This window comes from Acanthaster planci, linkage group LG02 (assembly GCF_054643075.1).
Source record: "Acanthaster planci isolate LZ-2023a linkage group LG02, COTS_SCS, whole genome shotgun sequence".
Lineage (NCBI taxonomy): Eukaryota > Metazoa > Echinodermata > Asteroidea > Valvatida > Acanthasteridae > Acanthaster > Acanthaster planci.
In genome coordinates this window covers 9212392-9224957 of record NC_141778.1, presented here as the reverse complement: position 1 = coordinate 9224957, position 12566 = coordinate 9212392, and the positions used below count along the sequence as shown (strand labels likewise).

Sequence of the window (12566 nt, the reverse complement as noted above, 5' to 3'; positions counted from 1 at the left end):
CCACTTGTACAACATCCGATGCCGGGATCCGCAGCTTCCATCCTCTGGAACGTTTAAAGGTTTTTTATCTTGCCTTTTTCCCCTCCTAGTTCTGAAGTAAAGGGATTCTAATGCAGGTGTAATTTTTATAGTCAGTTGACGGCTCAGATGATGGGAACAGAGAGAGAGAGAAATGTTAACAGTGGTAGTAATGATGATCAGAACAAAGAAGAAAATTAAGAGGTCTATAATTAACGAGATACAATTATATCGGGTACAGTTTCATGATCTAATGATTTGAAACATGTAAGTCTTGTGTGCAGAGGCACAAAATTGTACGAGTACATGTATGTGTACATGTACATGATACCATAGTTCTCGTGTGTTCTTGGGCAGGACACTTTACAACCGAATCCTCTCCATCAAGAAGTAGCAAGAGAAACCAGTGCAAGTAGAGAACAGATTGCTCAGATCTTGAACTTCAGCATACATTGTAAATGCTAGTCTGAGTCCAAGGCCTGACAGTCTTTGAGGCATTTGCATAGAGAGCTACATGCACATGTACATTCTCAAGCACATGAGAAGCACATTACATGTATGATTACTGTTGCTTTGCTGAAGAAGTGTTTCTCTTTTTGCAGGAAAGAAACATTTCAAGTTTTCCTTTGACATTTAAAATAGTTTCGGAAATTTTAGTAAACTCTGATACATCTCAAGACATTCTTATATCTTTCAAAACAAAAATTAAATTATGAACTGAAACGCACAACAGAAACATGAAACAATGTAGCCAAGCACTGCCAACCCCTAAATGCTCGTAATCTGCCTCAAGACGGATTATCCCAATAATCCTCACTCCACCGCTTGTAATGATTCCTCGGCTGCTGTCTCTTTCTCCCTGCTTATCCTTTCACCCTCCAACCCTTTTTTTTTTATAAAAAGATGATTACACTTTAATAAGAATCTGCCTTGCAATGCCCTGTGGAAGGAAGCCAGGGAGTGCAGAAGCCGACGACGTCCAGGGCTGGAGGCAAGGCCTTCTTACACTAGCTAGGACATCCATACATGTACGTCTCACAGACGCCTGTTGTCCAACATCACCTCCATTAGTCAAATTATCAATGGTGAATAAATTATCTGAACAATAATTCAAGCGGTTCACATCCATAAATTTGAATATTTTTTTCACCTGATACTCCCCAGGCAATTTGGAAAAGGGACTCCCTGAACCTTCAAAAGTTGTATGTACATTAACATGTACAGTATGCATGTACACGGTACTTGTCACGCAGATATACAGATACACATGCATGTATCCCCTCCCGTTCTTAAGAACATGCTGTGATAAGGGTTGTGGTTGGCCTGTACAATCCAAATGAAATCCTGATTCCAATAATGATGTGAAAAAATAATAAAGATTTAGATTTTTTATAGCAATTCTCAAAAAGTCAACAGTAATTCCTGAATCATACATGTACTGGTATGCATCATGCATGTGTGCAGGAACATGTACATGTACACAGTGCACCAAGACAATTTAACACTGAGGATTCCCAAATACCATACACAGACATGTAAATAGCACATCTCCACTATCCCCAAATTTCTACTAATTTTCCCCCAAAAGGGAAACATACATTTATTATAATCTTCCAAGCAGTTTTGTAACTACCCCTCAAAAAATTATTTCAGTCCAGAAACCAGGCTCTAAAACTCTCATAGAAACATTTCTCCTTCCCATCCCCCCCAAGAAATTAGTGCTCCATCAACCTGCTTTTCCAGCAATCTTCCAATCATGTCATTTTGCCCTCGTCTCTCATTTCACTGAAATTCATTTCGCCAATCCATCTTCTATTGCTGCGATAAATCCCCTTCGTTCCATCTTCCATTCCCTTCCCCAGATTTCTCCTGGAGACATCCGCATCTGTCTCGTCAAATGTTCCCCCCCCCAAAAAAAAAGGAGAAAAAAAAATTAGAACATCCAGACACAGTATGACAGCTACCCTACCCAGCTCACAGCAACTGCCACACAACTGCCACGCAACTGTATTGAAGCACTTCCCATGACAAATACTTAAGGAAAAAAAAGATGGTGCATGGCAGGTCCTGCAGACCAATTGAAGCGGGGGCTCTCGGTAAACACAGGCCTGCTTGTTCGTAACCATTATGCAAGGGAGCAGCGGGTCTGTCTAATATTTGCACTGATGTTAGGAGCCGGTGGCCAATAACGAAGCCACTGTTTACTGTTAAGATCTCATCTCTTACAGCAGTAGAGTAGCAAATTAAGAAGCAAGCGGTGATGGACAGATGATCCACATCATGTTCAGGAAATAAGTGAGATGACAGATGAAGAATACCACAGATCTTAATCATACATGTATAAGGAAGTGTCATACATACCGGTATAACTGTCGGAAAAAGTTTCCCAATGCAAAACAAAGGAATACTAACAAAACAAGGCTGAACAAAAAACTGCAAAAGCAAATTTCTTGTGAAGCTACTTCAGTACTTTGTCAATTAGGTTTTGATCTCAAAACTTCTTTGGGGGAGGGGCAAGTGCTCCCAGAGACTGAAAATATTTATTTCCGTGGGTTTAAGCCCAGGCCAAGAAGAAAGCAGCCTTCATCAATGTTTGTGAGTTGCATGGTGGGTACATGTATACATGTGTAAGCAAGTGTTCAACTTTGAGTCAGGCAAAAATGACATTTGCAAAAAAAAATTTGAGACCCATCGCTCTCATCCCTGCCATTTGTAAAACTCTTGAGCGAATCGTTTATGACAAGATTATTAACCATCTAAATGATCACAATGTACTAAATGACAATCAGCACGGATTCAGAGAAAAACAGTTTTGTAAAACACAATTGCTAGATATCGGTACATGTACACAGTACATGACAGGAGCAATCATCTGGATTCTGGACACAATGTAGATGTTATTTTCCTTGACTTTGGTAAGGCCCTTGATCAAGTTCACCCATAGCCCCTTCTGCCAAAAACTTAAGACATAGTATCAGTGAGAAAAACATTAAATGGATTATGAATTTTCAAACTAAAAGGTCTCAGAGAGTGATACTGGACAACAGAGCATCTAGATGGACTTGAGTCCAGTCTGGCATACCACAAGGCACTATTCTTGGGCCAGTTCTTTCCTGTGCTTTATTAATGACACATCAAGCAATGTGAATTCCACTTTTTGCCTCTTCGCAGACGATTGTGTACTCTATCGTCCAATTAAATGCTCAGATGATTGAAATAGATTACAACCACATGACCTGCATGTAAATTTACTCTATGACTGGACACAGAAATGGATGCTTGGATTCAATGTAAATAAATGCAAGATAATTAATGAATATTTCTAGATGAAATCACCATTGCGAATATGATGATTACATAAACAATGTAAAGTTGTAGGAAACAACATATGAGAAATACCTGGGTGTTGCTATAAACTGTTAGTAAATTGGGCCAAACACTGTCAAGAAACTTACACAAGGTGCAGTAGAAGAATAGGGTTCATTAATTGCACCTTCAAAAACTGCTTTGAGGAAGTACTGATTAAGCTTTATTTTTCCCTAGAGCACTTACATGTACATTAGTAGCAGATTATTGCTGCTCTGTCTGGGACCCATACAGGTCCACTCATTCCAACCTACTAAAGTGCATTCAGAACAGATTTGTTCAACACATTAGCAGAGACTGGCAAACCACTTACATTGTATTTTGTACTTTCAGAACGTCTTGGATGGATATCATTGGAAACAAGGAGAACCTACATGTACATGTACTTACGTCTCATGCGTTATAAAATTGTTAACAACTACATGTACATCAATTCACTGAATAAATTCCAACCCACTACAAGAATCGGTCGTAATGGCAACAGTTACAAACTCCAGGTTCCCTTTGCTAGAATGGATATTTTAAAATATTCATTCTTTCCTCGTAATGCCAATGATTGGAACAGACTTCCTAACGATGTTGTTCAGAGCCCTTTCCTCAGTACATGTACATGTACATGTATCTTCAAATGTGCACTCAGGAATCACTTATCTCAAACATTACAGGTCCTTTTTAGATTCTGTCTGTATTCATTTTAGAATATAATTAATTTTGTGATTCTCATCATACATCCTTTAAAATTCTACTTTTATCACTCTTTGTCTGTGTTTTATACCGGTATCTTTACTGCAGTATGCATTACTTTTATTCATATTTATGTGACACTCGAATTCTTTTAGTTTACGTACATGTAACTCTCACTGTAGCGGCCAGAATGTCATTCTGTATTTTGTTTTGCTCGCAAGTGCAAAGACTTGCGTCTTGATGTTTTGCTCCCAGAGGGCGCTATGTGAGCGTTCACCTAATTCCATTCCACCATTTTATGCCGCGTTGTGCGGAGAATTTCGGAGAACATCGTCATTCTTTTGCTGTCAATTTGCAAAAACCTTGCCAGCTCAGCAAAGTGAGTATTAATTTTAGTCTTTAGACTCGATTTGAACATTGTTGTAAGGTTTCCAGTGGATTCAGGTTGAAAAAATTTAACAGTTTGTCATTAAAGATTTTTTTTTTTACGTGATTAGGACTTTCGCCTCTTTACTGATAAGGGCGCTGGGCACGTGCGTGTGCAGCTCATTTATCCGCTCCTTTTGACCAGATTGTTATTTATTACCTTTTTGAGATAGTTCAGAGCAACAGATTTAAGTTTTGAATAGTTGTACTGGTGTAAGTAAGCAGGCACACATAGGATTTACACGTGGATACATCATTTAGAAGTATTTTTGTATTTATAATTTTATATAGTTGAACCACCATCACTGTCACGACTGTCACCACAACCATTGTCATCGTCACTACCTCCACCAGCACAGCAGCTTCCTACTGTCAAACTCAAGTACCGGGTACTACTGCTACTCTACCATGCCACACTTTTGTGTTTCTGTGTATTTCATTTAAGTCACCTGGTCATAACTGAATCACAAGATCATCCGACTTCAGACTTTGTTATTGTATAGCCACCCAAGCTTGCCACTTCATTCCAGCAAATTAAGTGACATTCAAGTAACATGTACATGTAACGGACATTATTTGATTATTAATCCCAGTGCGTGTCATTGCTGAGCCACACTGTTTGACAATCTGTAGTGCAAAAGGCTACACTTACTTTCCATGTACTTTATAATCACTTATATTTACCTGTCTTACCTTTTAATGTTTCTACTTTTGATCAGGGGAGTGAATTTTAGCCTGGTTGTTTAGGTCATAGAATTGCATAGTAATGTGCATTGATGTCAACCTCTGTTTAACTTGATGGCTCTCTCTCTCTCATGTACATTCAGAATGACACTTGCAACGAAAGAACAAAGATGCATGGATTGGTGGGTAGAGGCCTTTATGCAAGGACACGTTTGCGTCTATGTACATTGTATGTCAGTGTTTAATGGGCAAAACCTGTGACATCAATGCATGTCTAATGAGTGAAATTGATCTCTCCGCATACCTCCAAAAGCAGTCCCCCCCCGCAATCGCAGTCATTTTTACAGAGCATATCTGCTACATGTAGCACTTGATCTTAAGCAATGTCATTGTTACAAGGTTAACGTTGAGACCTACCAATGCATGTCCATGTACATGTAGCCATCCCATCGGCTCGCATGGGCCTGTTAACATTTTGGCCAATTTGGAAGCAGCCGTCCCATTCAACATCCTATAACATGAAGGTTGGAACATGCATACAGCTGTCTTCCGGGAATTTAATAAATAATAAAAAAACTGGAAATAGTAGGAACGACACTACAGGCAATCATCCTTGGAAGCAAGATACGGATTATTTAAATGGACCATTTTGCTAATACCCCCGACATACAGGTAATTAGTTTATCTCTCCAAGATGAGGCTATCAGTGAGAGGTTTGTGGAAATGAAAAATTAATTGATTCCTGTGAGACTACATGTAGTTGGCATTTCTAAATCTGGGTTTGTTTGGGTTTTTTTTTCTATTTTTCTGTCAACTTCACATGTCTGTTTGGCTGGCTGTCAATCTGTCAGTCTCTATCATGTCAAGTACATGTACTGTATCTGTGGTTTTTCCATGCATACATGTTGCTTTTTTAGGAAGAAATATCTATGAAAAGTCCAGTGGAGTGGTTGTAACAACTGCAAGAATAAACTACTTTGACTTTTTCAAGGCTCTTCATTCTGTCTGCAGTGAGGAGGCCCTTGCACACAGGACAGATTGCTCAATGTTGAAATCTTCTGCAAGTAAAGCAAAGCAAGTTTAGCATAATGCTACCGGGTACCTATCCCTGCACATTTTCAGGGCAATGTTGGTAAGAGTAATAAGGTGGCAAAGAATGGTGTGACCTCGTCTAAAACAGGAAGGAAGACACAAACTCTGACAAAGGTCACAAAGACAATGTGTTGCTTTGACCTAACCTAAACATCTTCAGTGATATCGCTGTGTCCTGGCTCACACTATGAGATGATAATTATATATAACAGGTTTGCCCTTACCCAACGTATATTAATAAGCACTGTATGCTCAGTGCTTGTCCGAGAGCTTGCGAAAAAACCTCACAAGCTTACTCGAGTGGGACTCGAACCCACGACCTCCTGCTTACTAGTGCAGATGTCTTAACCACTCCACCACCGAGCTTGCCGGGATCGGCTGGCCGGTCCGAGTCAAAGATGAGATAAAGTTGAGTTGCAAATGCTGGGTAATCATTTTTCTGATCAGTAGTCTGTTATTCAAAGAAACATTGACTGGAGTGAGATTCAAACCTACATGTACATGTACAACGTACCGCTACATGTATGTGTACCATCTCTAGAGTATGACAAAGAAGCTATAAATCACTGCACAGTGAACATGTTAAGCTATCACTGGTCACTTGCAGTGACCCCATGGTGATACGCACAGTGGTAACTACGGGTATTGTACATGTATGTACAGAGCCACTGTTCTGTAACAGTCACTCGGTACAAAACTCAATAAAATGATTTCAACCTTTAAAGGGGGCCATCGGGAAGGTTCGGTGGGGGAAAAAAATGCTGGATTTGCAGACAAATGTGTGCATGCAATATGGACTGAGAAAACAGCTGAAGTCAAGATGCCAGCAACGACAAAGAAGCAGCAAACCTGGGAAAAAGCCGGCATTCCAGCTCTCAATTGATGGCCATTGTCACCAAGTGGCAAATAGTGTACTGTTGTATTACAACTCTGGCTATAATCTTGAGCACATAGTGAGGAAAACGTTGCATTAAGCACTGTAAAGCGTAATTGCATGACCTGTAGTTTTAAGCTTTGGCAATTATTTAAAATTTGCCAGCTGGAATCCTGGAAATGGCAGTCAGGATCCGTCAGAGAGAAACAGGTTTTTACTAAACAAACCCAAAGAAAAAACTGACTAATTGCCGGGTAAAATTGATAAGACTTTTTTCACTAATTAATCAAAAATACCCGGGCTTTGTCACACCTTTTGTCAAAATGAGTTGAAAACTTGTGCACACTTAGTAAATATTCACAGCAGTGGTTTCTGCTGCCAAATGCAAAATTTTTATTGTTTTTCATTTGCATGTCTATGAGCAACACTGAAATGTGTCTGATATTGTACAGTGTACATGTACTCGTATAAAGTATCCTACATGTACGTACAACAGGATATCAAATGACAATTTCATTGCATTGTTGCGCTGCATTATTCTCACAATGTCTACAAGTGAGGCAAGTGTATTATTCCACACAAAGCTGTGGAACACTAGTCAGCGGCCATCATAAATTCAGTCACGTACATGTACATGGACCTCAAAATGCACCAGGAATCTCTCCCAAGGCAAAACATTCCTGGAAAAAATTACTACGGTAACTAACCCGCCCCGAGTTCAGCGTACACCCAATCACTCTTGTTGCGAGTTCTGGTCAGGGGATATCATCCAAATATACAACCAATTTCCTGATGGACACCACTGGCAAGGGTTAGGGTTGGAGAGGTTTAAAAGCCTTTCAAAATCAGGTTTGGAGTTGCAGGCAACCTAGTTTCTCTAGGAAACTTGTCAGTTCTTATCACAGGCATTGTGAACATTTATTCATTTTGTAAGTCGAGTGGGATCAATTTCGTAAAACTGCCCATGGCAAATTTACATGTATTTGAAAGCACTGTTTTGTTTCAAATTTTCTACAGTAATATTTTGCTTTAATGGGACGTGCAGGTCACCAGTGAAAATGCCATGTGACAACCAGTGCAAGCCAATGGTTCTCATCCGACCATGCGTGTACATACCAAATACAAAGTGCATGTACATGTACGTACATGTACATGCACCAGTCCATGAAAGTTCCTCATTTTTCTAAAACAGGTCTTATGACGAAAGTACATGTATGTTTAAATCTGCCCCAAATTTAGAAGAGAACGAGGTTTAACACTTACTCCTATTTATACTTCGGGGGGTGTTGATATTGAAACATATTATGAGATGCTACTTAAATCTACTCTACATGTACATGTACATACATGTACAGGTACTGTGTTTTATGGGTTAACCCTCATAGATGCAAAATTTAGACATATTCTTGACACAGTTGTCATATCAGTCAAAATCAGTCAAATTTCCCATACGTGACCTACTCTGTGAAAATTAGTCTGAAGTCACCAGAGACACTTTTTGAGTTTTCATTTGTATTGGAAAGAGCAAATTAAGTTTTTTTGTTTTGGTGTATCACTCTGTTTGACATCCTGATGAAAGTGGATACTCCACGGTGAAAAATGCTGTGAGGTCCTATTGATTTACACTGTACAAAATTATTCTAAAGGACTTTGTACTCCAAGTGGCTCTGCCGACTTAAGACTCATTTTCACAGAGCGGGTCACGTATGGGTATGTGTAGAGGGGCAAATCAAGTGGACACAATGGTGGAAGGAATTTTTGACTGTTTTTGACGGTTACAGCAGATGGAAGGTTAATAAAGAATGCTTGACTTGTTCTAAATGGGCATCTACATGTACAGTAAAATACATACCATACATGTGCAAATATGCATACATGTACATTGTACAGTTGTTCAATGTTGGTTTTTTGTAAACAGTACAAAAGTTTTTCATTCTGCAAGACGATCCAGTCAGATTCTGCATTTGTGCACCTCTTGTCTGATCAATATTTGTGTAAGCACTGTAATGTTTAACTCAAGTGTGTCCTGTCAAACATGCAGGTTAAGTTACCAGTTTGAAACGATTGCCGATTGAAACACTTCTGATCAAGTGCTCACGATAGAGCACATGGTTCTTTAACCCATGTTCCGTGATTGCTTAATCTCATCTACAAGGCAGTAACCTCTGAGATTACAGACTGGAAAGAATGGAGGAAACCTGTGGGTCCCCGAGCGTCTCTCGGCACAGGAAATGTCTATCAGACACTGGATGAAGCTCTGGGTCTGTGAAAATGATCAGAGGTTGTCACCGACTGGCCAGGGTGAGACTGGGCACGATTGCTGTTTAGAGTCCACTCACTGAAATAGTGAGAGAGACCTGGGCAAGGACCTTTGAGGGAGGGAGGGAGAAACAGGAGAAACAAGAGTGAAGAATGAGGCACGGATGTGCGGAAGATGAGATGGAGGCAGGGGTTGGGAGACAGAGCACGGGGGGGGGGGAGGTTGCATGGAAAGTGGGAGATGGGGCAGCGCACTGTCGATGATGTAATAGAGAGGGGCTGAGGCCATAGGGTTAATGTCTGACGGATAGTCTGAGAGTGGGGACAAGGGGAGATGCGGGGAAGTCTGCAGGCATGCAAATACTCGGCAAGGACTAAAGACAAAGAAGGAAGGATACCTTTAATGGACACGCAGAGAGTCAACACATTTGCATGATGTTGCCATGGAAAGAGGGTGATTGCACTTTTGCTGAGATCTGTCTTCGCCAGTTAATTCCAAACACAACAAGGAGGGAGTACAGAACAGTTTCGTGTTGGAAAATGACCGGTATGTAAACGAATGCTAAAAATGAGCATCCTTAAGCAGTTAGTGTCTCTTAGCCACCATCAATACATGGCCAAAATACCAGATGCAAATGAGCAGGGATGCAGAAGACCAACTATCTTTCCACTGGTCCCAACCTCACCCCCCACCATGCAACACAGTTTAGCAAACAACAGTTCAATGTCATTTCATCCCAAGTCACCTACCTGTGTAAACTATTCCATGTACCGGTAATAACAAGAATAAGGCTGATAGATGGCAAGAAAAAACTCGGAGTACTACCGGTACTTTGGGGCAGGTGCATAGAGCCTCACCTGAGACCAAGATCTACATGTACCGGTACAACATTCCAACAACCGGATGGGGGACATGTACATGTACATGTGTCTGTACTTGTACAGGAACCTCTTTTATGCACAGAATGCCCATCAAAGGCAAGTGCCCTCTTGGCCAACCTTTGCCAACTGAGGCATGTCCTCATTGCCAGGAACCAATGCGTCAAATGAGCAGTTACCCCTGTCTCAGTGCTACCCGACAACAAGCATTTCAACCTCACCTGCTAAGGTGATTAGACAAAAGTACCAGTAGACACCACTGATTAAAACTGTGAAATGCCAGCCATGCTCGACGGCAAGTCCTAAATCAACATTTTCAGTTGTGGTAGCTTGCTCATGAACTAATGAACTTCACGCTGTAGAGACACTTGGTGAAATAAATGACAAACAGGGCACTGTATCTTATTTAATTAAAGTCCTCACATTCCCATGGAGCTCATTACTGCATGCCGAGAAAGTCCCTCCTGTATGGATTAATCACACCTGAATCTCCTTGAATCATGTAATTACCGCTAGTTCTCATTTCCAGAATTCATAACGAGCATATGTACATGTACATGTGCATGTACATGTGCATGTACAAGTACATGTACACTGTAGATCCAGATGATATGAACTTGTATAAATGTACTGGTACATATGTACATTAGCAACATGATGCTGAGCCAATTTACTGGATAGCCAAAAGTACCAGTGGAACATTTTTATCTTGACATGACAGTTCTGAAAATCAGTGATTTGATAAAATGTTACTGACCATTATTATCCTCCCTCCAAAATGTATCTTATCATGTAGACTATTTTTATCAAAATACCAGTACATACATTGTATACTGGGGGGTACTGTCAATCAACAAGCAGATTCAAGAATTACTGCAGCACGTCATCTTCTACATGTACATGTACATTCTGTGGGAGTACATGTACATGTACCATTAAGTGTGCAACAGCTGTCACAAATCACTGCAGAGCTAGTGCGAATGGAAGATCAAATGTTGAAAAATAGTGCTTTGTTCTCGTAAAACAACAGTCTGGGCCATAAAATCTGAAGATACAAGTCCACACATCGAGTACCACACATACCGGTAAATGTACATTTACAGGTATACGTGCAAGTACCATGTACATACCGGTGCATGTATTGTATGTGTACATGTACAATAACATGTACATGTACATAAGCATTTAATAGATGATAAATGAGCTCAAACAAACAATGCACAACATGGCCGTCTTTTACCACGGAAACATATCTTCCCTGGGAGTTGCTCCATTCCATCTAATCTTTTCAATCCAGTAATGAAAAGAAGATGTTTTCAGTCAAGTTCTCCAACAATCAATTCCTCTCCTGCCAACAGACGGCTGGGACTATTGTTGATATAATTAGATTCCAGATCCAAGGACAAAGGGTGTGGACTCTTTTTCTTTTAATTCATTTACCTTTTTGAGGGAAATAGAATTCAATTGAGATTATGAACAGTGCAACACAACAGCTGTGTGGATTGCATACTTAAAACTATGTACATGTATCAGTACATGTAAATTATGCATAAAACACTATAGTAACAAAGCTAAGCAAAATTTACATGGGTCTCTCTGCACAAAAGAACACATTTGCACATAACCAAATTATATCTTTAATAATAGTGTTGAGAGTCAAGAAACTTTAACAATTTTACTTATATTTGTGTAATTGTAGAGATATTGTTTACACAGTTTAATAGGATTGGGTTTTTTGTTGTTAAAATAATCAGGATTTTGATAAAAATGCCCAGTTTATTTTAGGGGTTCCGGTGGGACATGCACATTCATGTTACTGTGTCAGCTCATGTTTTTCAGGTAATCTAAAATACCACTCTTACAGAGAAAAGCAATTTATCTGTTAAAACATGGGTACTACAGGTATAACATTTGAGTAATGTGTCAAAATCTATGGCTTTTTATTTCATCATCTTAAACAGGAATTTCAGGAGAAGTAATTAGGGAATAACATATGTCACAGCGTCTGTCCACAGAGTGACAAACATGAAACAGGCTGATTTGCCATTTCTTTAAGAACAGATAACCTTCAAACAAAAATACACATCTTCCTGGGGAAAGTTTTTACAATTATAGTTTACATCATGTTTGTCTTTTTTCTATCAGACGATAAAAGTACATGTACATGTAACATTTGATTTTAAGAATTGCAAATGTCTGTCCACCATTTTATAACGTTTGTCACAACTAGTTTTTCCATCTAAATGTCAAAATCTTAGAAGACTTATCTTACTAGTACATACAT

The 12566-nt window shown here is 39.6% G+C and overlaps 1 protein-coding gene across 14 annotated transcripts in view; it reads right to left on the bottom strand.

Annotated features, from left to right (window-relative positions):
* LOC110987986 (kinesin-like protein KIF13A) overlaps window positions 1–12566 on the bottom strand; it is a 116932-nt gene that overhangs the window by 54306 nt on the left and 50060 nt on the right. The gene's annotated exons all lie outside the window — the stretch shown is intronic.